The 22859-nt window shown below is 39.3% G+C and overlaps 1 protein-coding gene across 14 annotated transcripts in view; it reads right to left on the minus strand.

The window, feature by feature from the left end:
• Nucleotides 1–22859, minus strand: part of PEX5L (peroxisomal biogenesis factor 5 like) — a 203524-nt gene that overhangs the window by 84262 nt on the left and 96403 nt on the right. The window lies entirely within an intron of this gene.

The following is a 22859-nucleotide window of genomic DNA, read 5'->3' on the forward strand; positions in this document are numbered from 1 at the left end:
AGCTGGGTTATTTCTGACTTGTCCATTTACCTTGTGGCATAACATTTCTAAAATTCAGAACCGGCTGATAATTGATTTGTTAATTCATAAAACAACACAACTTTCCTTATCAGCAGCTCTACAGGGCTGACAGTAATCCAACTGTGCAGGTTTTTTCCTTTTTTGAAGTCAGCGGCTTAAAACATTGTTAAGAACTCTATGCGTATAATTATCCAGACTTCAAGCTCAGTTTCTAAATACAACTAGACCGAAGGAAAATATTAATCTATTATTTGAAGTAACATGAAGACAGTAAAAGTAAAATAATTGACTGAATATACACTCAGGCATGTAAGTGGATGTAGATTACATTAAGCCAGGATACTTTTATGTCATTCTTAGCAGTGACAGAAGAGAATAGTGGGATTGTATAAGCTGATTATCACATCGTGACACCCTCCAGCAATTATTTCAGCCTATTTCTTTTCAAACAATATTTCAAAATCACCTTTTCCCACCACCTTGTTGAATTTCGTAAGATATTTTTGACTGTTTGGAAAACAATATTAACATAAGGGGTAACTTCTATTTTTCTTGGTGGTTTGCTGTAGAAAATTCTTTGATATTTCTCTTTGTTTGTTTTATCATTTTGTTCCCTTACCAATGAAACACATAAAAGTATAGCTTTTCTAACAAATAATAATTCTTGAGAATAATCTTTTATTAACTTCTATTATAAGACAGGCATAAATGAATGAAACACAGTGCGTATAGCAAGTGACACTAGCATTAGTAAGCAAACCCAGTTTTGGCTCCCTTCTGTTTTTTAAAATATAGAATATAAGAAACAGAGTAAAAAAAAGTATAGGAAGTCACAGGATCGTCTCAGGCTGGATACCAGGCTATGAAGCTACCAGATATCTTCAGATGAGGAGGTATTGGCCCCAGACCTGTCTCACAAGGAAGGGAACTACATTATTTGGAGAAGCTGCTATGTGCTGGGCCCTCCTCTGTTAGGTGTTTTATGTGTTTTTATTTGTTTGATTGCATGAGAGCTCTGTGGGATTCCAATTATCTTTGCTAGGTAGTTCGGGATATTGAGGCTCTGAGATGGATTGATTTGGTCAAGGCCTCAAAGCTAGTATGTGGCTGAGCCAGGATAGGGAACCCAGACCCAGCTCCCAGCTTTCTTCTCTACTACATTGTTACGTCGTCATCCGGCTTGGAGGGCTGGAGGGCTCTCCAAGCAGCCCTTACTGACTGTCACATATGCAGGTTGTTTTATGATATCACTCAAGCTTTGGGCAGCAACCTCTTCTTGGTGTAATGACAGAGTCTGGATCAAGCAAACATTTTTGAGAAATATTTTCTTCAATTTGCAGTGGTTAATAAGAATCAGCCACTCATAATTTCACTCATCAGCACAATTCTACCAAAATGTTTCTGTTTCTTCTATCTTCGTGGAAAACTAACCTAAGCATTTCATGTATCACATTTCTTTTTATTCTGCAGATCTTAATTAGGTTTGTAAGATTTAGCGTCTCTCTAATTCAGATTAAATGCTAACTCAATGCTATTAAATGCCATCTTTACTAGGATTTTTCTGAACACTATTTTGGGTACATGGAGTACTTAAAGTATGTAATGCCATGGTTACATAGTCCATTCATAAGCAATTTTCTAGTTGCAGATTCTATTACTGCTATATGAAGCTTAGTAATTTAAAGAAATTATTTTTATTAATCTATCAACAATAATCCAGGGTATTTCTATCAGAGATATTAAACAGAAGAGAGGGAGATATCTTAAATTAGGGGAAAAGTAGAAGACTACAATGTAGGCATCTCTGGTAACCCCAAAATATCTATGTATGAATTAAAAAATAGTCTTCCTTTTATTCTGATTACAAAAATAATACATGCCATTGCCAAAAATTGAGAAAAAAAACCATATATAAGACAATAAAAATAACAAGCCTGACATTTTCATTCATTTTCCCCAAAATTTTACCTTTACATTATTGGAGATCAAACAGTTTTTTTTTAGGAGGGATGTTTTAAGGATGGACAAACTACCATCAAGCTTACAAGTGTGAATGTACTGAATACATTTCTTAAATGTCTGCCATCTATAACATTTTGGCAACTTGGTTCAAAATGAAATGGTATTCAGTTTCACATATGCTAAAAAAATTATATATCCCATAAATTCTGGATCCTGAACTTAAACGCACTTGCTGGAAACTGGCCACCAAAGGCTAATTTCTGATAGCTTATCTCTCTCTGTCTGTCATGTGCAGAGCCAGGATAAGCTTCTCTTACTCAGGATGGTAAATATCACAGTAAGTGTCATGCTCTCTTCAAACTTCCAACACGGGAAAAGGTTAGAGCAATTTGCCCAGTATCCTCTGAACGCTGCCAATCCCCAACTACCACATGGTGTTCTTTCCCAGCTCATTGGTTTCCTGTAGATTTCTTCCAACACAGAGGAGGGTTCAGACCATGCTGGTTTCAGCACCCTTGTCTTTAACTCATTTTCCCACAACAGAATGTTTCGTAAATTTAAAAAGTGGTACAAATGGGACTAAATCTGAGCATACAGGTCAATCCTTATTTCTAGACATTCCAAAGGAACCACAGATCTAGATGTAAACAATTGGGAAGCATGAATAGAATTCTGTCTTTTCTTAACCAGAGATTCTGATGTGGAATTCACAAATCATAATAAATTCACATGGGTTCAGTGATCTGTTTTTAGCTGGAAATAATGTGATTTCTGATTCCTTAGTGTGGGTAGTAATGTTGCAGTGAAGACATTTTGGTGCCTTTTTATTTAAAATAATGGCACAGGGCATTTAAACAGAGGACTGCCAACTGATCTTCCATATATTTCTCACCATCTTTCTTCCCCCGCCAGTATTGTTTTTCTGTGCACTCTTCCTTTTCTAGGAAGCTGTGTGAAATGAGTGACGAGTGACTCTAATTACATTCTATTAAATAACTCCTGTACCCTCAGTTTGTGTTATGTGCTAATGGGCACGTTTTGTTAGACCCTTCCCGACTGTGAATGTAGTGGGAGAAAGTCATGGGTCGCACTCCATGGTCTTAACTTTAACTGTCCCCAACGAGAGTAGCTGGGATTCCAAGCCCATCACAGGATGCTTGCTTTCCCTAACCTGAAAGATGGGTGCTGGGGGACATGATGATTTTCACGGCCCGTTTGCCTTCATGGGCCCCTTCCTCCATGAAAAGATATTAAAACTTGTGTTTGATGACTGCGTTGGTCCAGACCAGATTTACTGTTACACATTCATTATTATGAGAGTTATTTTTGGGGTTCTCATTTTAAGAGGGATTAAAATTAGAATGTTTTTATGGGCCCTTAACAGTATCTTGGGCCCTATGAACTGCGCCCACTGTGCCTGGTGCATAAGTAGACTCTGGGTGGGTGTCTTCTCAGCAGCAGTGCCGCGCCCCACCCTGAGGTGGCTGTGCTGTACCTGGAGCTCATCGCTCTGTCACCTCCCTCGGGGGTTCATTTTGGCAGCAGCTGCTTTCACATCCCCCACCCCCTCCCTGTCCACTTCTATGGTGGCTGCTTCGTCCTAACAGACCCCTTCGCTGCTGCTGCTGCTCTTGCTTAGTATTTTTGCTAGGATCCAGGGACCCTCTGACAGAACACTAGTCCTCCCCTACCCATGGTTTCGCTTTCAGTGATTTCAGTTACTTGTGGTCAACTGCAGTTCGAAAATATTAAATGCAAAATTCCAGAAATAAACAATTGATAAGTTTTGAATTGCACGCTGTTCTGAGTAGCGTGATGAGCTCTCACGCCAACCTCATCCCCCTGCCTGCCTGGGACGTGACTCATCCTTCCATCCAACGTATGCACACTGTGTCTGCTACCTGCCCGTCAGTCCCTCAGCTGTTTCAGGTATCAGACTGATTGTCACAGTGTCTCAGGGCTTGTGTCCATGTCACCCTTATTTTACTTAATAATGGCCCCAGCGCTCAAAAGTAGTGATTCAGGCAATTCGGATATGCCAGAGAGAAGCTGGAAGGTGCTTTCTTTAAGTGAAAAGGTATGTTTGTAGAGGGAAAATTATAGTATATTTTAGGTTTGGTACCAGCTGAGGTTTCAGGTATCCACTGGGGAGCTTGGAATATATCCCTTGCAAAACAGCGGGAACTATTGTACTCACAAATCTTAATGAGTGTCTAATTAGTAGCTTTCATCTTGTATTCTTTAGACATGCTCAGAAAACTTGGCACACTTAGGCCTGAGTCAGTAAACATGGGTGTGTAAAGTTGATGCGACTCCTAAAATGTAATGTCTCCCTCAGACCACAGGCCGGACTACGTCACTCTCTCCTGCCTCAGGGTGTGTTCCTGACCATCCAGGAGCACTTCTGAGGAAGGTGAGTCAACCTGTGTCTCCACTTTTATTTTTCAAAGCCGGCCCTCAATGACCAGAGTTACCAATTGGTTCTAAAGCACTCCTCGCCATTTTTTCCAGTACACAGTGGGTCATTTGAGGAACAGACCTGCCCAGTGCCCACAATTCCTGAGTTGTGCATGCAGATTAAGCTCCTCTCTTGGACTGTTACAGTTCTTTATTTTTGTAAAATGTTCTTTCATGTCGCATCCATGAAACTGCCTCGTGCAAGCAAAGATTGTGCTTATTTCCTTTGACATTTTGTATTATTTGGTATAGTTCTCTGTAAGCACAAAATAGACACTCCAGTTTACTCGATAAATACAGGAATTGAATAGCTTTTCCAAATTACTTAAGATACTGAAATCACATAATATGGCCAACTTTCACAGAAGCTTATTCTGAATTAGATAAAAGTCACAATTAGATTTTCAATAAATAAAAGTTTCAAGCATCTAAATAAAAATTTATTAAAATAAAATCTGCTGTGAGCCGCCCACCGATAACCGGTGACCGACTGCCTCAGTGGGGGGGTGGGGGTGGGTGGAGGAGCGCAAGGCTCATTATACCAGCAGGGCCCAGGGAGCTGTGTCCTATACAACCAGACCTAGAAACAAAGGCTTGAACCAGAGTGGGGTGGGGGGAGGCAGAAGAAGGGGAAAAAAATTAATAAAGTGTTACTAAGTAAAGATGCTTAAAATTTGCTCTAAAAGACAGATAAGGCTTTTTCTAATTAACAGGACCCATTTGTTCACAATTTACCAATTGTTTATTCTTTTGAGAAAGTTAAACACCGCTCCTCTCCACCTCACTCTCACCAACTGCCTGAGGCTTATTTACCCTGGTTGCTTAGCAACCTTTCTTGACAAATGGTCAAAGTAGCATCATTCAGTTCTCATTCATCTATTACCAGTTCGGAATTAGTGAAGTTTTACTATTATGGATTACTCTCCTTACTGTGGCTCTAAATTACTTGGAACCTATTTTATCTTAATATTGAGCTTCTCTATTATGCTCCTGCAAGCAACTTTTGCTATACGGTGATTTGGCTTAAAAAAATGAGTTTCCCTTGAACTTGTTTAGCCTTATGCTGAGGATGATGTTACTAACATATTTGATATTGAAGAAGTAAATATACATGAGATCTTATGGTAAATCCCAAATTTCTTTTTTTTTTTTTTTTTTTTTTAAAGATTTTATTGGGGAAGGGGAACAGGACTTTATTGGGGAACAATGGTCAAATTGTTGTCCTTTCAATCTTAGTTGTGGGGGGTTCTGTTCAGCTTCAAGTTGTTGTTCTTTCAGTCTTAGTTGTGGAGGGCGCAGTTCAGCTCCAGGTCCAGTTGCCGTTGCTAGTTGCAGGGGGCACAGCCCACCATCCCTTGCGGGAGTCGAACCGGCAACCTTGTGGTTGAGAGGACAGGCTCCAACCAACTGAGCCATCCAGGAGCTCAGCGGCAGCTCAGCTCAAGGTGCCGTGTTCAATTTTAGTTGCAGGGGGCACTGCCCACCATCCCTTGCGGGACTCGAGGAATTGAACTGGCAACCTTGTGGTTGAGAGCCCGCGCTCCAACCAACAACTGAGCCATCCGGGAGGCAGCTCAGCAGAAGGTGCCGTGTTCAATCGTAGTTGCAGGGGGCAGAGCCCACCATCCCTTGCGGGACTCGAGGAATTGAACTGGCAACCTTGTGGTTGAGAGCCCACTGGCCCATGTGGGAATCGAACCGGCAGCCTTCGGAGTCAGGAGCACGGAGCTCTAACTGCCTGAGCCACCGGGCCAGCCCCCAAATTTCTTACTTATATTTTGAGAGGGCTTTGATGATTGGATGGAATATGTAACCAAAAAATGTAATCCTAATTTAAGTATTACTATTGTTATTTTCAATTTCTTGTTCTAAATATTTCAGATGATTTACAAAACAGGTACATTTTGGAGCATTACTTTTAAGAAAAAGGAAAATGACTAAAAACACAAAGTCCTAAAGATTACTTCCCCCCCGCCCCCCGCCAAAATGTTCCCTCAAATACAAGTATACCAGACTGCTTGTATCTTATTTGCACTCAACACTTAAGAGAAAGCTAAATGTTATGAGAATCATTCATCACTAGTGTGGTTGGTTGCTTAAATTATGCTTAATTAATGGTGTTTTGGGTGTAAGGGGAGGTGAGCCATCGCCTCTTTCTGGGAGGAAGTAGGAGAAGAGGTCTTGAGGTTTGCTTTCTAAGTGTGTGAAAGTAGCCAAGCTGGTGTAGTATACAAGATCAGGAATGTTGAAGGTTAGTGGTAAGGAAACTTGGGAGGATCCATGCACAAAGATTTGATTTCTTTGTCTTTCCTGTCTTTTCCACATTTTCTATGATAAGAAAGTTTTCTAAAGTAAATATGATGAATAAGAATCCCTGTAGGTAAACAAACATGTAGTCAAGCATGTAAAACTTCCCTTGGATTGATATGATGAACTGGGAAACTCTTTTACTTATCAGTGGTTACATGTATCCCCTAACTTCTTGCCCCTACTAAGTAAAATATACGTACCCAGTCAAAAAATAAGTCACATCCCCCTACCAAATCAGAGGCCTTTAACTGCTATGGTTGTTATCTTATAGCAAAGAGATAAAATCTCTTCCTATTTTAAACAGATGACAAGACCATATGTTAAATACACTGTTACAAAATGATTGAGACAGCAAATTTATGCAGATGTCATAAGATTGAATTACACTGTATCCATTTTCATTCTAGAGGAGGACTGTTAACTAGTGAACTGGAATTCATCCCCTTTATGAATGTTTCAGGCAAATTCTGTTACTAATTTATGAACAAGAGTTGTGTCTTGAAACCTGACTATTTAGTAGTCTTCTTTGTGGCTTTCCTCATTTTCTGGCAGACGCAAGTGTTTTCACCAGCTTGTCCTCCAGTCATCAAATGTCCCAGTTTTGTTGCTATAACTCAGGAAAAGTAAATTCCAGAAACTAGGTCAAATTCACAAGCTACTAGCCAAGAAAGTCTGCGGTTAAGGTACCCCATCTGTCTGACTTCCCTGAAACAGCTCCAAAGAGAGAAGCTTGAGGCTTTGGGAATTCCTATTTGAAAATTCTGGATCGGGTTCTAGCTCTGCTTACCCTGACAGTCCTCTGGGGTCATCAGCACCTTGTGGGGTGGGGGTGGGGCTCCTCCCTAATGCCTCCTGGCTCCTTGGAAGGGAATAAAGAATCTCTCCCATCTTGTGGAGAGGAGTTAGGGAAAGCACGGAGAGATCTGGAAGCTGTGAAAGCTCTTCTTGTAAAAAAAACAAATTTCCTTTGAAACCTGAATGCTCAAAGGAAGATTTATTACCGACTAAAAGTTTATTAAATTACATACATTTTAGAGAGTTCAATTAGTTAATATACACATCAGATAAAATACGTAATTGATATGTATATAAAAATGAAACAATGGACAAAATAGAACAATTGAAAAGTAATCATGTAACTCGGATAGTTTTTTTCCCAAAGTTCTTGCTAATACCCTTATAGCATTTTGGGGGCACAGCTCACAGCTTATCTCTGGCTTTCAGATACAGCCTGAAACACGGTGTGAGATGTCACCTCAGGATGATGTCAACAGGGGACTTTAAATGGATTGGGACCCCTGGAGTGCCTGAATGTTTTAAATAAATCCAGTTTCCCTTGTTCTAATCACCATAAATCTATAACTCATATTTCTATATTTATGCTGATGCTGTACCAGTACATTTTACTTTTCTGTCTAACTTTCTGGCTATAATCACTGACCTGATTAATTCCAAATCTGTAGGACACTATGATAACTATCAACAGATGTGTGAAATTTGCTCTTGAAGTTACCAGGTAAGTACTTATCTAAAAAACAACCTTCCAATTCTCTCCCTCATGATACCCCTGAACATGAGAGCCTGGGTTAGGAGGGCAACCAGGTAGGCCGTTCCAGCTAGTCATGATTCTAGTGGTTTTGAAGCCAGCATCTGAATTGTGTCAAGACTCATGTCCCAGTATCTATATTACGTATTTCTTTCTTTGGAGGTTCTCCTTCTACTGACAAACCATGGGGGGAAGGAAATAGTTGTTAGGTTTTGCCTGTCTAGGCTATTATTCCATATGCCTATCTATCAACTAACTCCAAGTGGCTAAGGACTAGACTAACCTATGAGAGAGAGAGAGAGAGAGAGAGAGAGAGAGAGAGAGAGAGAGAGAGAGAGAGAGAGAGAGAGAGAGAACTTGACTTTATATGGACACGAAGCTGGAAACCCAGGGTTTGAGACACAGGAAAAACCCTTTCCATTCTTGTATGACCTTTGGCACAGCTTAGTTTGCTCTAAGCAGGAGAGGCAATGGTACTGAAACTGCTTTACTGACTTGGCAGGGTTTTTGTGATGATCAAATAGATAACATATGTAAAACTGAGCATTCAACATACTCTAATAATTATATAAATCAGAAAAATCCTATTAGCTGAGTACATTATTTTCTATATGTATTTGGGAGTCTATAGTACCTGAAAGAACTATTTATTATTTTGAAAGAGTAATTTGATAATGCTACACTGTAATGAAATGAAAAGGTTAATGGACTTCTGACTATAGAAATCCAAGGCAAGTCTGGATTTGGCCCATTGGAGTGGCAGTTGCAAAACTCCAAGGTACCATAAACTTGCTAATTAATTTACAGACTATTTTATGTGCTCTAGGATTGACAAATATAGAGACATATTAGAAAACAGGTGCAACCAGAGTTGAATCATGTTAAAAAAAATGACCTTCAACTTTCAAAGTCTAAGAAAGGATTCAACATAGAGGACATTAAAATTGTTGAAATATTTTCAGCAGTTCCAAAAGAATATATTTCTAGTAATTAGTTCACTGGTTTGTCTGATGAATAATAAATAGGTCCCACATTCATATCCTGTTCCTAATTCTGAAAGACTAGGGCAGTTTGGTGCACAGTCTTGGAGTCCACGGAGGTACTGGGTCATTTCTACACTTGACCTCAGGCAGATTGCCTGTATCTCTTATATTGGAAATAAGAGTATGTCCATAATCTGTGTCTGAAGTCATTATAAGTAGGCAGAAGAGTAATTTGACAATATGAATTTTAAGTTGCTTATGAAGTTTTTCTAAATCTCCTAAAAATGGATTCTCTGCTATCACCTACATTTTTCCCCCTCCCAATTCTCAGATTTATATCAAAAGAGATTAAGTTAACATTTATAAGAGATTTAGCCTGAACTCATTTTAACCTGCCAAATAATGCACTATGGTCTTTTAGTTTCAAAAACTATAATAAAAGCAACTAGATGATACTGATATGTTATTAGACAGATGGAAGTTGATACTAATTCTAGGTAGGTATTATGTGTTTGGAAAAAAAATCAATTTCTTTAACTTTAAGATCCTAATTGTTCCCACATCAACATATGCCAATTTTTATTAAACTTTTAAAAGGTTCCCAGGAATATAAAAGGTCGTAAGTTCTGCACTTAAGCTATTCCTATAAACAATGAATTGAAGAAAGCTTAACATGGTTTAATCCTATCAAAATTTACTTTTCTGAACATTTATAATTACTCCCCCCTGCCCCGCATTACCAATACCACACAATTTCCTTCTAGACTCTTATAATCTGCTCAGATACAGTACAACAAAATTCTCATTAACCAGTATCCTCAATTTTTCCAGAAAATTTCATGTTTAGAAGTAAAAATTAATTTAAAAGCAAACAAGCCCATCTCAAGGATTCTAAAGGGTCCAAGTTATGTTCCACAGTCAGTACATATTCAGCCCCATCTCTGATAACTACATCTGAGACCAATCAGTAAGGGAAGATGCACTGAGTAAGAGCCCGGAGGCCCGTAACATCCCCATTCTTCAAAGAAAGAATTAGGTACAGAATATATGCACTTAGTAATGTAGAACGAAACACTAGTATATTTTAGAAAGATCTATCATCAACATGTTCTTTTTTCCCCCTTTTAGTCAATCTTGATGTGATAAAAAATTTCAATTAATTAGAACACTCTAACGTCTGAGTGTTCTGATTAATTGAAACCTTGTGATATTTCACTAGACTTTAAAACACAGACTTCTTTTTAATTTCTTACATTTGAATGCTACTTTTCCCTAAATGTCATAGGACATCTGTTATTTTAAAGGCCTTCTTCCTGTTTTCACGCTCAGTTCATCATAGATCGGTTACTTTTAGTTACACATACATGTTTTGTAACACATCTATATATAGATGTGTGCATATATATCTAATATCTATATTATGGCTAATTTATTCGACAGTATAATCTATAATAAATGTTTGTAAAGATTTCATTGCAAATGCGTCTTTGCAAATGTGTTTTAAGAAATTTTATATTTCAGTAAATAAACAACTTATTCTGTTGAACTTTCTATATCAAAGTCACCAAGATTTAAAAATTCCAGAGATATTTTTTTCTGCCTGACCTTTCCAACAACTTAAAAAATAATTCTTTCAGTAGTCTTAGAGTTACTCTGACCTTTCCTTTGAAAAGTGAAAATAAAATTGTTTGAGTTTTTTCCCTCATTTAAAAATAGTTTAGTTCCTTAGAGAAGATTTAATAGAAAATAGAAATGTATTTCTTGAATTTGGATAGTTTACTATCATAATGGTTTCAGTTACAACAATAAAACAAACCATGTCACAGAAAATGACAGTTTTTTCAAGAATTTAACCTGGATTCCTTTATTATAGTACTTACTGCATATTTAGGTCTCTTTTAATTAGTACTATAGAATTTTACTCATTTACTTATTTTCAATTTAAGTTCTGTGAAGATTTATAGTTGTATTTTAAAACAAATAAATTAGCAATAATAAATAATAAATTAAAATAAATTAATAAAATGAAATTTATTTTAAAATAAATAATTCCTCTAACAAAAGAAAATAAATTTAAAATAAATAAATTTAAATTTTTCTCTCTTTCCCTTTCTCCAAAATGAACAATGAAATTAGTACTTCGGAACTCTGGGATCATTTATAAATATGGCTTCTGTTTATATGATATTTGTGACTGCAGAGGCAAGAGCAAGGGCTGTCAACAATACATGGACTGGATCTTTCCTTTGATTAACCTGGGTTTCAAGAATTTAACCTGGATTCCTCTATTACAGTACTTACTGTATATTTAGGTATATGTAAAGTTGAGGCCTCGTTAAGTGCAAACATGGCTCTCAGGATGTCAGTTTTCCTACAAGGTGTCAAATTTCCACAGAGGACAGTCTAAACTGTAAGAGATGCCTGGCATCATGGAATGTTCTTGAAGGAAGGGGCTCTTGGTGCCTGTATTACTGCTTAGGTCTGCAGGATCTTTTTCCATCACTTCCTGTCCTGCAGCTCCTCATTCACTAGCTCTTCTGCACCATTTGCCATGTCAGTTAAAACTTTACGGATGCAAATTGCTGTGTCTCTGCAAAGGCTGTTTCTTTCACTTGGAATTTCAGTCCCCGAATCTTTACTTGTTGAATTCCATGTATTCTTACAGATCCAGTTCAATCATCATTTTTACCTTGTTGAAGTCTGGACTGTGATCTCCTTGAAGTCGGACATTGAATCTTTGTGTTTCATGTTGCCATGAGCACAGTGCTTTGTGGGCACAGAGATGTTAAATGAAAGATGTTGAATGAATAAATGAAGGCATGAATGGATGAATAGATGATATATAGTCCTGACTACTTAAGATTTCTTGAGGTTTCTTCCAAACCTTGGTTACAGAAGTATGAAAGCACCTCCTTCCCAACCCACTCCACCAACATCCGAGGGAAGACTAGGGATGTTGATGACGCTTGGCTAAGAATTTAAAATTTTTCAATCTCATTTTGGTAGCCACGGGAAAGGGTATTATGGGTTTATGTCTATTTCCTGCAAAGTCCTTTGTAGGGGTGGTGGGAATCACATTTACTGTGGATTAAAATACAGTAGCAATTTGTGAGAGGAAGAAAGGAGAGAAAGAAGATTGGCTAAAAAATACTGAGTAATTAAAAATATTTTGGTGGCAAGTTAATTCTCCCCCTAACCCACTTCTAGTTATGTCCTCAAACCTTCAATGATAGCTACTGGAGACACAAATACCTTCCGTAAGATTCAGTCATTTTTCCTTGTAATCGAGGATAGAGCCAGGCTCCACATTCATATTGACAAGTTGCGGAAGAAGGAGAGAAAACAGAGAAGTGACTCTGTATGCTTTACTCAGTGTCAAATATGAAGAGCCCATAACAGTGCCTGGCACAGAATAAGTACTCTAATATTTGTTTTATGAATTGAAAAAACATTCACAAACAGCCCTGATAAAGTAGAAGCAGGAGCTCCAAGCCAGAGAACTCAGCATCTGTAAAATCTGCAGAAATCTTGTGACGTGGTATTAGGAGGGGAAGGTGTTGAATTTTGCAGGGTAGGTGCGCTTTGAGTCAATCTAATCTTGATCCTGAGACTCAGGGAGACCCAGCTGGCAAAAAAGGTTAAATAAAATAAAAGAGAAGAAAGTAGAACTTTAATCAAAGATGCCGTAAGAAAGGACTCATGTATTCATGTTCAGTGATATTGAAACCAACACAAATTAGCTTAGGGCTGAGAGATATGCAGAGAAGTCCACCAGTTGTTGAAGATGATTGGAAAACGTTGAAAACTGCAGTGATATCTTATGTGGAAATATAGTGATTTTGTGTTCTGCCTGGAGGAAGGTAGAGATCATTTTCTGACTTTCCGAGTTAAGCAATTTCCTGAACAATACGAGAATGAAGGGAGAACAGGGAGCGTGTTAGAGTCACCGCTAGAGGAGACGGCTGTGTGTATTAGACTAGCTCTCCACTTGGAAGCCTCCCAGAGCAAAGCAGTTCTTTGCTTGACAGGTAACAATGAACACAGCAATTTCTACTTCGAAGGAAACTACTCAGGACTGTGAAAAATCTGAAGCATGTCATGGTCCAAAGAAGAGATGAAAATCAGAGTGTCTGGCTAATAAAAGTAACTACAAAATGGCATTAAGCATGTTATAAACAATTTCCCCTTGAATTCTCACAAACACCTCTTCGAACTGGATATGATTATACCTTCAGTTTTACAGGTACTTGGCACCTAGTAATAGTAATAGCGATAACAGTAATCGTGTACTGAACATCTAAAATGTATCAGGTACCGTGTTGAATCCTTTAAATATATTTCAATAGTACCTGGATCACAACTCTTTGAGGTGTATACTGTTACTATGACCATTCTACAGCTGAAGAAACTGAGGCCGAGAGAGTTAAGTGGGAAGAACTACTAAGTGTCGGAGCTGGGACAGGAGCCCAGAGTCTGGCCTCAGGGTCTGTGCTTTTAACAACTACTTTTAACTACTTCATTCTCACATTGCTCAGGAAATTGTCTAATTAGAGCCGCGATAAGAAGCCATGGCCTGGCTAATACTGGGGTGCCCAATCTTAGTCATGCCCCCCACTCCCACTAGCTTCTATTTATCGCTACTTCAGAATTCCCACTGCGGTCTCTGTCCTCCTTGGAAAAAATGTACGGGTCCCACCTAGCCATATACGGATCCGTTCCAACTATTACACAGGCCACACAGCTGGTGAGTAAGGTGAGAGCCAGGATTCGGGCACAGGCAGGTTCGGCCCCCAAGCCCATGCTCTTCTTTCTAGACTGCACTGACTACCTTTATGTTAAAAACCCTGAAGGCACCACAGTGCAGCAGCTTTTTTAGTGTCATTGAAGTGGTTCACTGGTAAAAGTCACTTTCTACCTCCTTCTGGGCCAAAACGCAGAGAGCCTAAGCTTCAACCCCAGCACTGTCACGAATGAGGGTGTAACTTTGCCTTGCTGAGCTTCTCTGCCCTCATCTGTTAAGATGGGAATAACGATACCCACTCCTCAGTGCTGTCGTGAAGGAAAAGGAGTGAGTGCTGTGGGTGTTTGATAGACATTAGTTTCCTTTTCTTTCTTGCCCGCTCCTTTCTCTCTTCACTCTTGGACAAAAGATAGCATCATTTTTAAACAATAGAAGCACTACGCTACAATTGGTGTATGCGTGTGTACTCGTGAGACTTATTTATAGGTGGTAGAGAAGAAAAGAGGTCCTGTGAAATGAAAACATTTGAGAATTTTTTCTCAGTTTTCAGGTCCTACTGAATTCTCTGAGGCACTCTATATTTCAGGCTGGCTCAAGACCAGCCATGGGTTTGGAAACACATTCCACAGCTACTAGGACTTGATCAAGTACCATCTCATTCTGTGCTCTCGTGGCTTTCCATCCATACAACCCGAATTGCCTTTTTTGTACGCCATAGTTACCAGCACAAAGGGAAAGGCAAGGTCAGAGACGTCAGAAGACACTCTGCCAAACTCTTTACGTGGGAGATCAAATAGAATTTTCAAAACACTCCAGCAAAGTAGGTCCTAATGTTTCCTTTAATAACACTGAAGGTTAAGGCGGCCATGGTGGGATTTAATCTGGATTTGTTTAACTCCGAACCTGAAGACCTTCCCACTATGACAGCAAGTTGACTTCCTCCAGGTACTTGATAAGTCTGAGCTAGCTGGAAACAGTTTGGAGGCTTGTGAAAACTTTCCCGGGCCAGAACTAGGTATTGTTAAGGGCTGGGTCTCCTATTTTGGTGGATGATTATGGACATCCTTCACGGCACCCTTGAGTCATGCTAGACGGAGCTTAATCTCTATGCTGCTGACACGGAGAAGTTACAGGGTCAGCATTTAGAAGAATGTTTATTTCCTCTTGAGTAATTTGTCTGAAAATAGGATAGGCTGTGCCTTGAACAGGGGTTCATGGTTGGGACATATGTGCATCATATTTCTGAGATGAATGGGAAAGCAAGTTTAGCACGCACTTTTATTCAACTATTTGTGAAATAAAGAAAAAAAACAAACAACAAACAACAAATAACTTTCTTAAAATAGTTAAGTGTTAGAAGTGCTTGTCTTTTTTTTAATTCTCTAGAGAGAGACCTGACAAAATGTCCACAGGAAGAAAGAACAAAGACCATCTCCTTTTGGTTTCTGGCTCCCAAATTTATTCCCTGGAGGCAAATTAGGATGGCTTGGAAAGAGGGAGCCCCGTTTCTGATCTGGGTGGAACCTCTATAATGTTTTTCTGTCATCTCTCTTTTCCCAATCATAACCAGCTGTCTCTTCTTCAGACGGCTTCTTCTTTCTGAATCCTTCTCCTCCTCCCTCTCCCCCTCCTCCTCCCCCCACTTCCTTGTCGTTCTTTTAAAGAGGGAAACTCACTTAAGCTTCCTCCCTCACCATCCCTTTCTCAACCTCCTTTAGATTTAGTCAGATTGGTTTTTTATAAATTGAATTTTTTTTAAAGCATCCGTTCCCTTAGCTTTCACAGAGAATCTGAAACATCTATTTTTCTGATGTAGAATTTAATTCAGAAGCATTCAAACAAAAGTTATCATGGTTTTAAGTGGGAAAGGGAAAGACATTAATAGATAACCTGTTATGTGACAAGCATATCTTATATGTTTGATCTACTTTAATCCCCACTAAAATCTTACAGAGCAAAGGTATTATTCTGTCCAAGTTTAATAAAAAGGAGACAGGCTCAAAGAGGTTAAGTAATTTTGCCCAGATCACTGGGAGAATATGCATCTACTCTCTAGACATGCCTTAATAAATTTTTCATGTCTTCACAAACTTAAGTGCCACGACCACAGCTAGGAATGACATCAGTTTGGTTCACTACAGAATCACCATTTCCTAGGAGAGTTCTTTCATTTAATACTCAGAAAGTATTTTTGAATGAATTTATTTGCATTTTGCTCCATAACTGGATATGTTAGCTTTCAAAATTAATAAAATACAGAAAGAAAACACATGATATACGTGTATAGACTCAAGGAGAAGAAGACGGTAGTATAATATAGAGTCAAAAGTAAGTCTAGCACAGGCCGGCCTGGTGGCTCAGGCGGTTAGAGCTCCATGCTCCTAACTCCAAAGGCTGCCGGTTCGATTCCCACATGGGCCAGTGGGCTCTCAACCACAAGGTTGCCGGTTCAGCTCCTCGAGTCCCGCAAGGGATGGTGGGCTCTGCTCCCTGCAACTAAGATTGAACACGGCATCTTGAGCTGAGCTGCTGCTGAGCTCCCAGATGGCTCAGTTGGTTGGAGCGCGTCCTCTCAACCACAAGGTTGCCGGTTCGACTCCCGCACTGGATGGTGGGCTGTGCCCCCTGCAACTAGAAACGGCAACTAGAAACGGCAACTAGAAACGGCAACTAGAAACGGCAACTAGAAACGGAGCTGAGATGCACCCTCCACAACTAAGACTGAAAGGACAACAACTTGATGCTGAACGGCACCCTCCACAACTAAGATCGAAAGGACAACAACTTGACTTGGAAAAAAAGGCCTGGAAATACACACTGTTCCCCAGTAAAAAAAAAAAAAAAAAGTAAGTCTAGCACAAAAAATGAATACCACGAGTCCCATTTTCCTAAGATATTTATTACTATTAATACCTAGGAAGGCTGACTCCTAATCAGTTACACAATTTCTAGTTTCTTTCATAGAAAACAGACCAATTGCTCTGGATATGTACAGGTCTTCAAAAAAGAGATCTCCTCCCCTCCTAGGGAATTCAATGCTAAGGGAGGGTACTGGATAATTTAATGAACAATGTCCTAAAAAATATCTTTAAGGGAAGCATGATAACGAATGCATTCTATTAGGCTGCTTCTTACTGTGTCTTTCCACACTGGCCAACAGCATCGTACAAGAGCATAATCCAACAAACACTGTCATGTCAATTGAACATGGGTTTAAGGAACTTGTAGAATGAAGGCTTTTTCTTAAGGTCTCAGTCTGCACAGGTGCCACTCATCTCTCTGATATTGGGAACTCACATTTGAACTCAATTCCAAATGTATTCTGTTCAGTTATCTGCGCGGAGCCCATCTAAAGTTTTTTAATACCCATCCCCTCCATCATCCTGAGGATTCTCCCAGTACTCTGCAACCTACCAGGTAGCATCACGACCACATGATACCAATGAGAATGAAGAGACACATATGTGACCCAGGACTCTGAGCGAGATGACTCACTCAGCATCCTCTCCCTCGGTGTACAAGGATGGATGGCTGCTGCGCCATCTGGAGCATGACGATTGGAACACAGTCCCTGGTTCTTCCCGATACAGCCTGCGATGCTCTGGGCCCCTAGACACCCGTTCACATTCACATTCATGCATGGCCCCTACTACTCCAACTCCTGCACCTTTTGGCGGGAAATATCCACACAACTGCATTGGATTCGTAAATGTGTTTATTTTGTGCCTCATTAAAACTGTAGCTTTCCTCAAGCAGTGTGGAGTTTTAAAAATGTTTTATCCCAGAAATCATTTCACAGGAAGAAGTCCTTGCAGAGACATGCTTCAGGAAAAAGCTTAGGAATAGGGACTAGAAGCATGTTGCTTCTGTTTTAGGGAACGTCACACAATCCTGCCTCCTCTACCCCCTACGAGTATTTATTTTATGTTCTGTAGAAAGTCCTCTCTGGAGCTGGCTAGGCAGATTTGTAAGTGTTGTGATTATGATTTGTAACTGCTGTAAGATTATGGATTAGAGAACAGCGAGATATGTTCCAGGCTGAGGGGATAGTGGGTAAACAAGACCGACAGATGCGATCCTCACAGTTTGGAAGGAATGAGCAACATTACACTAATATTCTCAGGTGGGATAAATGCCGCCAAGGAGAAGCACAGGGTGCTATGGGAAGAAACAACAGTGCAGTGTAAGACCAACATCTTCTCCTTTATTTAGGTGTGCCACAAAAAGAATTCCTTCTCTGTTTTTGTTATTTATTTATTTATTTTTAATAATTAAAAAAATTTTCAATTACAGTTGACATACAATATTATATTAGTCTCAGGTGTACAACATAGTGATGAGATATTTACATAACTTACGAAGGAATCACACCGCTAAATCTAGTACCCATCTGACACCATACATAGTTATTACAATATTATTGACTATATTTCCTATAAAATGTCTTACATCACCATGACTGTTTTGTAACTACTAATTTGTACTTCTTAATCCCTTCCCTTTTTTCACCCATCTCCCAACTCCCCTCCCATCTGGCAACCATCAAAATGTTCTCTGTATCTACGAGGCTGTTTCTGTTCTGTTTGCTCATTTATTCTGTTCTTTAGAGGCCCCATATAAGTGAGATCATATGGTATTTGTCTTTCTCTGTCTGATTTATTTCACTTAGCACAATAACCTCTAGGTCCATCCATGTTATTGCAGATGGCAAGACTTCATTCTTTTTATGGCTAATATTCCATTGTATATATGTATCACTTCTTTTATTCATTCTATTGATGGACACTTAGCTAAGATATGGAAGCAGTATCTCCTTCTCCTGATTGTCCAGTGTTGCCTTTAGAATTTGAGCGCTTCCCTGCTTTGGTTTCTCATATCATACTTCTGTTTCAAGGACAAAATATTCACTGAAACTATTATAAGCTGGTGATCAGACTACTATTCAACTAAGTCTTCATAATTCATGTAGGAAGGTCGACCTTGCCCTTAATGAAAAATAATTCCATATTCATTTCATAGGAAATGAATTATTTAATTAGGAAATTTAATATATTGGTTATTTGCTTTAAATTCTCTGCCAGTCAGTCTGTTCAAAGACTTCAAGTGAATTCTTGATTATTCCAATAAAGGGAGAATTAGCACAAATATTTATCCAGTGAGATTGGGTTCAAATTCCCCCATAGAACCCTGGGAAAACTGCCACTGGTAGACGTGCAGCAGAGTGCGCGGTTCTCAAAATGTAGCACCTGCATCAGCGGCATCAGCTATCACCTGGGAAATTGTTAGAAATGCAACTTCTTGGACCCTACGCTCAACCCACCGAATTGGAAACTCTAGGGGTGGAGCCATCACACTGCATTTTAACAAGCTCTCCAGACGATTCTGATGCTAAAGTTTTGAAAATCACTGGCATAGTGATTAAGATCACTGGGTTTGGAATCAGCCAGATCTGAGGGAGTCAGCTCCTAGCTCTACCACTTAGTAGCCGTGTGACTCTAGATAAGAATCTCTTTCCATCTCAGTCTCCTCATCTGTACAATGGGCACAGTAATAATAGCATCTAACTTGTAAGTTTGATGTAAGGGTTAAGAGACTCAGTGCTTGTAAAGTAAGCACAGTAAGTATTTAAAAAATGTTGGCTGTTATGTTTAATGCAGTTTTAGTTGTTTTTCATCTATGTGACTGGACTAATGGGGTTATTGACCCTGTACAGGAAAAAGTGAGGCTATATTTATTTATAATTAGGTGACATCATGTTCACGTGTGTAATGAATATCAAAACTGTCATCAGAGCTATCAATATATTCAAGCCCCTAAACAAAGATATGTAATCAAGAGACATCCTTTGGCTATCACATTGGGAGCATTGGTTACAGAAGCCTCTCTCAGACTAGGAGGTTTTCACAGGCTTCAATTTTTTCTGGGGTAGGTCTGACCTGGACCATATGAGGGTGACCTCAGCCTTTGGCTCTGAGATAGTCTTCCTGTTGCCTTGCCAGCCCAGCTGATACCTGCCTCTAGAGCTCTTTCTCTAAACCTCTCCTAAAGCACTGAGCATTTCTGCCATGTATTGTAGTTCTTTACGAGCATGCCATTACTGCACATCTAGATGTCGCTTTCTTGAGACAGGGCTGAAATCGGACTCAGCTTCATACCTCCCTCAGCTCCTCCTGTCATGCCTAGCCTCTGGGATGAGATCGATATCTTTGGAATGAAGAAAGGAGTGAATGAATGTTTTCAAAGTTAAGTGCAAAGCTGAAATAATGTACTTGATACTCTTATCACAGTAGACGAGCACTCACTGTAAGAAAAGAGACAAGCTGTCTTACCTTCCCCCAACGTGAAATTTGATCCTGATTGTCACCTAGAAAAGAAATGGAAGCAAGTGGATTTTGCCCCCTAGACCCAACTGGCAAATGCATATCCTGTTCTTATTACGTACTGTGTGATTTCAGACCCGTGACTTAATCTCTTAGGCTCGTGAAACTATTCCCACCTATTAAGAGGATGGCATTTCTTTGCGACTTCATACTTTAAATACATTAAGAGGAGCACTACAAAATTAGATTAATTTTTGTATTGTAGGATATAATGTAGTACACTGCACATAGGAGGTTCTCAATTGAGGTTTGTTGAATAAGTGAATGAAAGAAGAAGGGCTGTAAAGCATTGGACTTCACAGAGTAAGAAGAAAGCAATCAAACAACTATAGTAAGATGACTTCTCCATCGCTTTCATCTTAGAAGCCAGACATTCTGGCTCTTTGCTACTCAAGTTGGAAGGCGAGGTTCAGAGTCTGAGAGGTAAGCACTGGAAGTCCCGTAGAGTGAAGAGTTCACATTAGAAATTCACCTTCCCTTTCCCCAGGGAGGATGCTCAGAGGCCAGAGGAAGTGCCTTGCTTAAAAAAGTTTTCATTGGCAGCAACACTTTCAATAATAATCCTGGTCATTATCTGAACTCTGCCTAATGTTCTGTTTCACTGTTTAAAATGTAAGTTTTTGAATAGGTGTTACATGGCTCAAAAATGAAAAACAGAAAAAGGTACCCAGTGGAAAAAATCATCCTCTCACCCCTATTCCTTACCTTCCTAACCCATCCATCCATAGCTCTCATTCATAAGGAATCACTGTGATTAGTTTCTTATGTATCCATCCAGAGTGTTGTTATATTTATACAAGCAAATGCAGATACTATGCATATTTTCATTTTCCCACCCTTTTAATGAGAAGAGGTCACGTACTATACCAATTATTCTGTATTTTGCTTTTACCACTTACTACATCTTAAAATTTTTTCTACATCAGTACATGGAGAATTTCTTCATTTTTATCATATTTGCATAATATTCGGTTGTAAGGGTATACCTTAATGTATTTATCTAGTGCCTTATTAATGACTAGGTTATCTCCTATTGTTACCATTATAATCATTGCTATAATAAATAATCTTGAACATAGTGCTACATATTTTCAAGGAGCAATATTAACTCACTATCCTGAAATTTAGGAAAATTATCTTGATTTTAGGCAAGATAGAAACAAACAAGAAACTATATTAATACTCTGTAAGAGCGTTAATGTTTCAATTACTTGATTTTTATTATTATAATACTCTGGCCAAATCTTCTCTTACATAGCAAGAAATTGTAGCACAAAATATTAGCACAGATCGTTATTAAAGAAAATGTCAGTGTCATGAGGTTTCTGACAAATCATATTGAAAGTTGTTTTATCTCCCTGGTCTCCAATACTGTGTGTCATTTACTCCACACAGGGCTTCACTCTTGATTTCAAACCAATCCCCACCCTCCACATGTTCCTCCCAAGTCTCCAACATTCCTATTTTCACTCAGGTCAAAAACCTCCCGATTATCCTGAGTTCTTTCTTTCACCCCCCGCATCCAATCCATTAGCAAGTTTGGTCACCTCTACCTTCAGAATAAATCTTGAATCGGATTACTTCTCAGCATCCCCACGGCTGCGCCCTGCCCTCGTCTTTCCCCTGGACTACCGAACGAGCATCCTCACTGATGTCTGGCTCCACCTGCTCCCTCTCCTCCATGGTATTCTCCTTAACAGAGTGGTCTTTTGAAAAGGCACATCAGGGCATGTCACTGTCCTCTGTCCCAACCAACCATGATTGGCCCCCACTTTGCCTTTCCAGCTTTGAACTAGACTCTCTCCAGCTCATTCACTGTGCCCACTCATAACGTGGGTCTTGGAACAGAACCAGACTCGCCCCTGCCCCAAGGCTCTGAAGTCGCTGTCCTCTTTCTGTTCACCAGAAGCGTGTGGCTTCTTTTTGTGTTCAGGTCTCAACTCAAGTGTCACCTTCTCAGAGTGGCCCCTTGATCACATTATCAACAATAGTACCCCCCTCACTCTCTATCCCTTTATCTTATGCTTATTCTCTTCATAGGACTTACAATTATGGGCATTTTTCTAAGTGTTTGCTGCTATCTCTCCCACAGACTGAGACTCTGCTCAGCAAGGGCTTTCTTGTTTGCTTTCTCGTTTGCTGCTGCAGCTACAGAACTTAGAGTAGTGCCTGGCACATGGGAGGTGTTTGTTAAATATCTGTGGAACACATAGATAGATTATAAAATACAATTTCATTTAACTGTGCACATTTCCTGGATAGTTCTGGAAATGAGATAATATTGAAAATAAGATTTCAACTCATAGAAATGCTATCATCCAAAACAGCTTTCGTAATGTCTGTGGAATGTCCCATTTTAGTATGTGTCATAAAAAAGCGGTTGTATGGAACTTGGCAGATCAGGTTTTAGTTTTAAATATATATACATATATCTTTGGAAATTTTGGGCAAATTGCTTA

This window comes from Rhinolophus sinicus, chromosome 17, assembly GCF_057876585.1.
Source record: "Rhinolophus sinicus isolate RSI-liver-muscle chromosome 17, RSI-T2T, whole genome shotgun sequence".
NCBI lineage: Eukaryota > Metazoa > Chordata > Mammalia > Chiroptera > Rhinolophidae > Rhinolophus > Rhinolophus sinicus.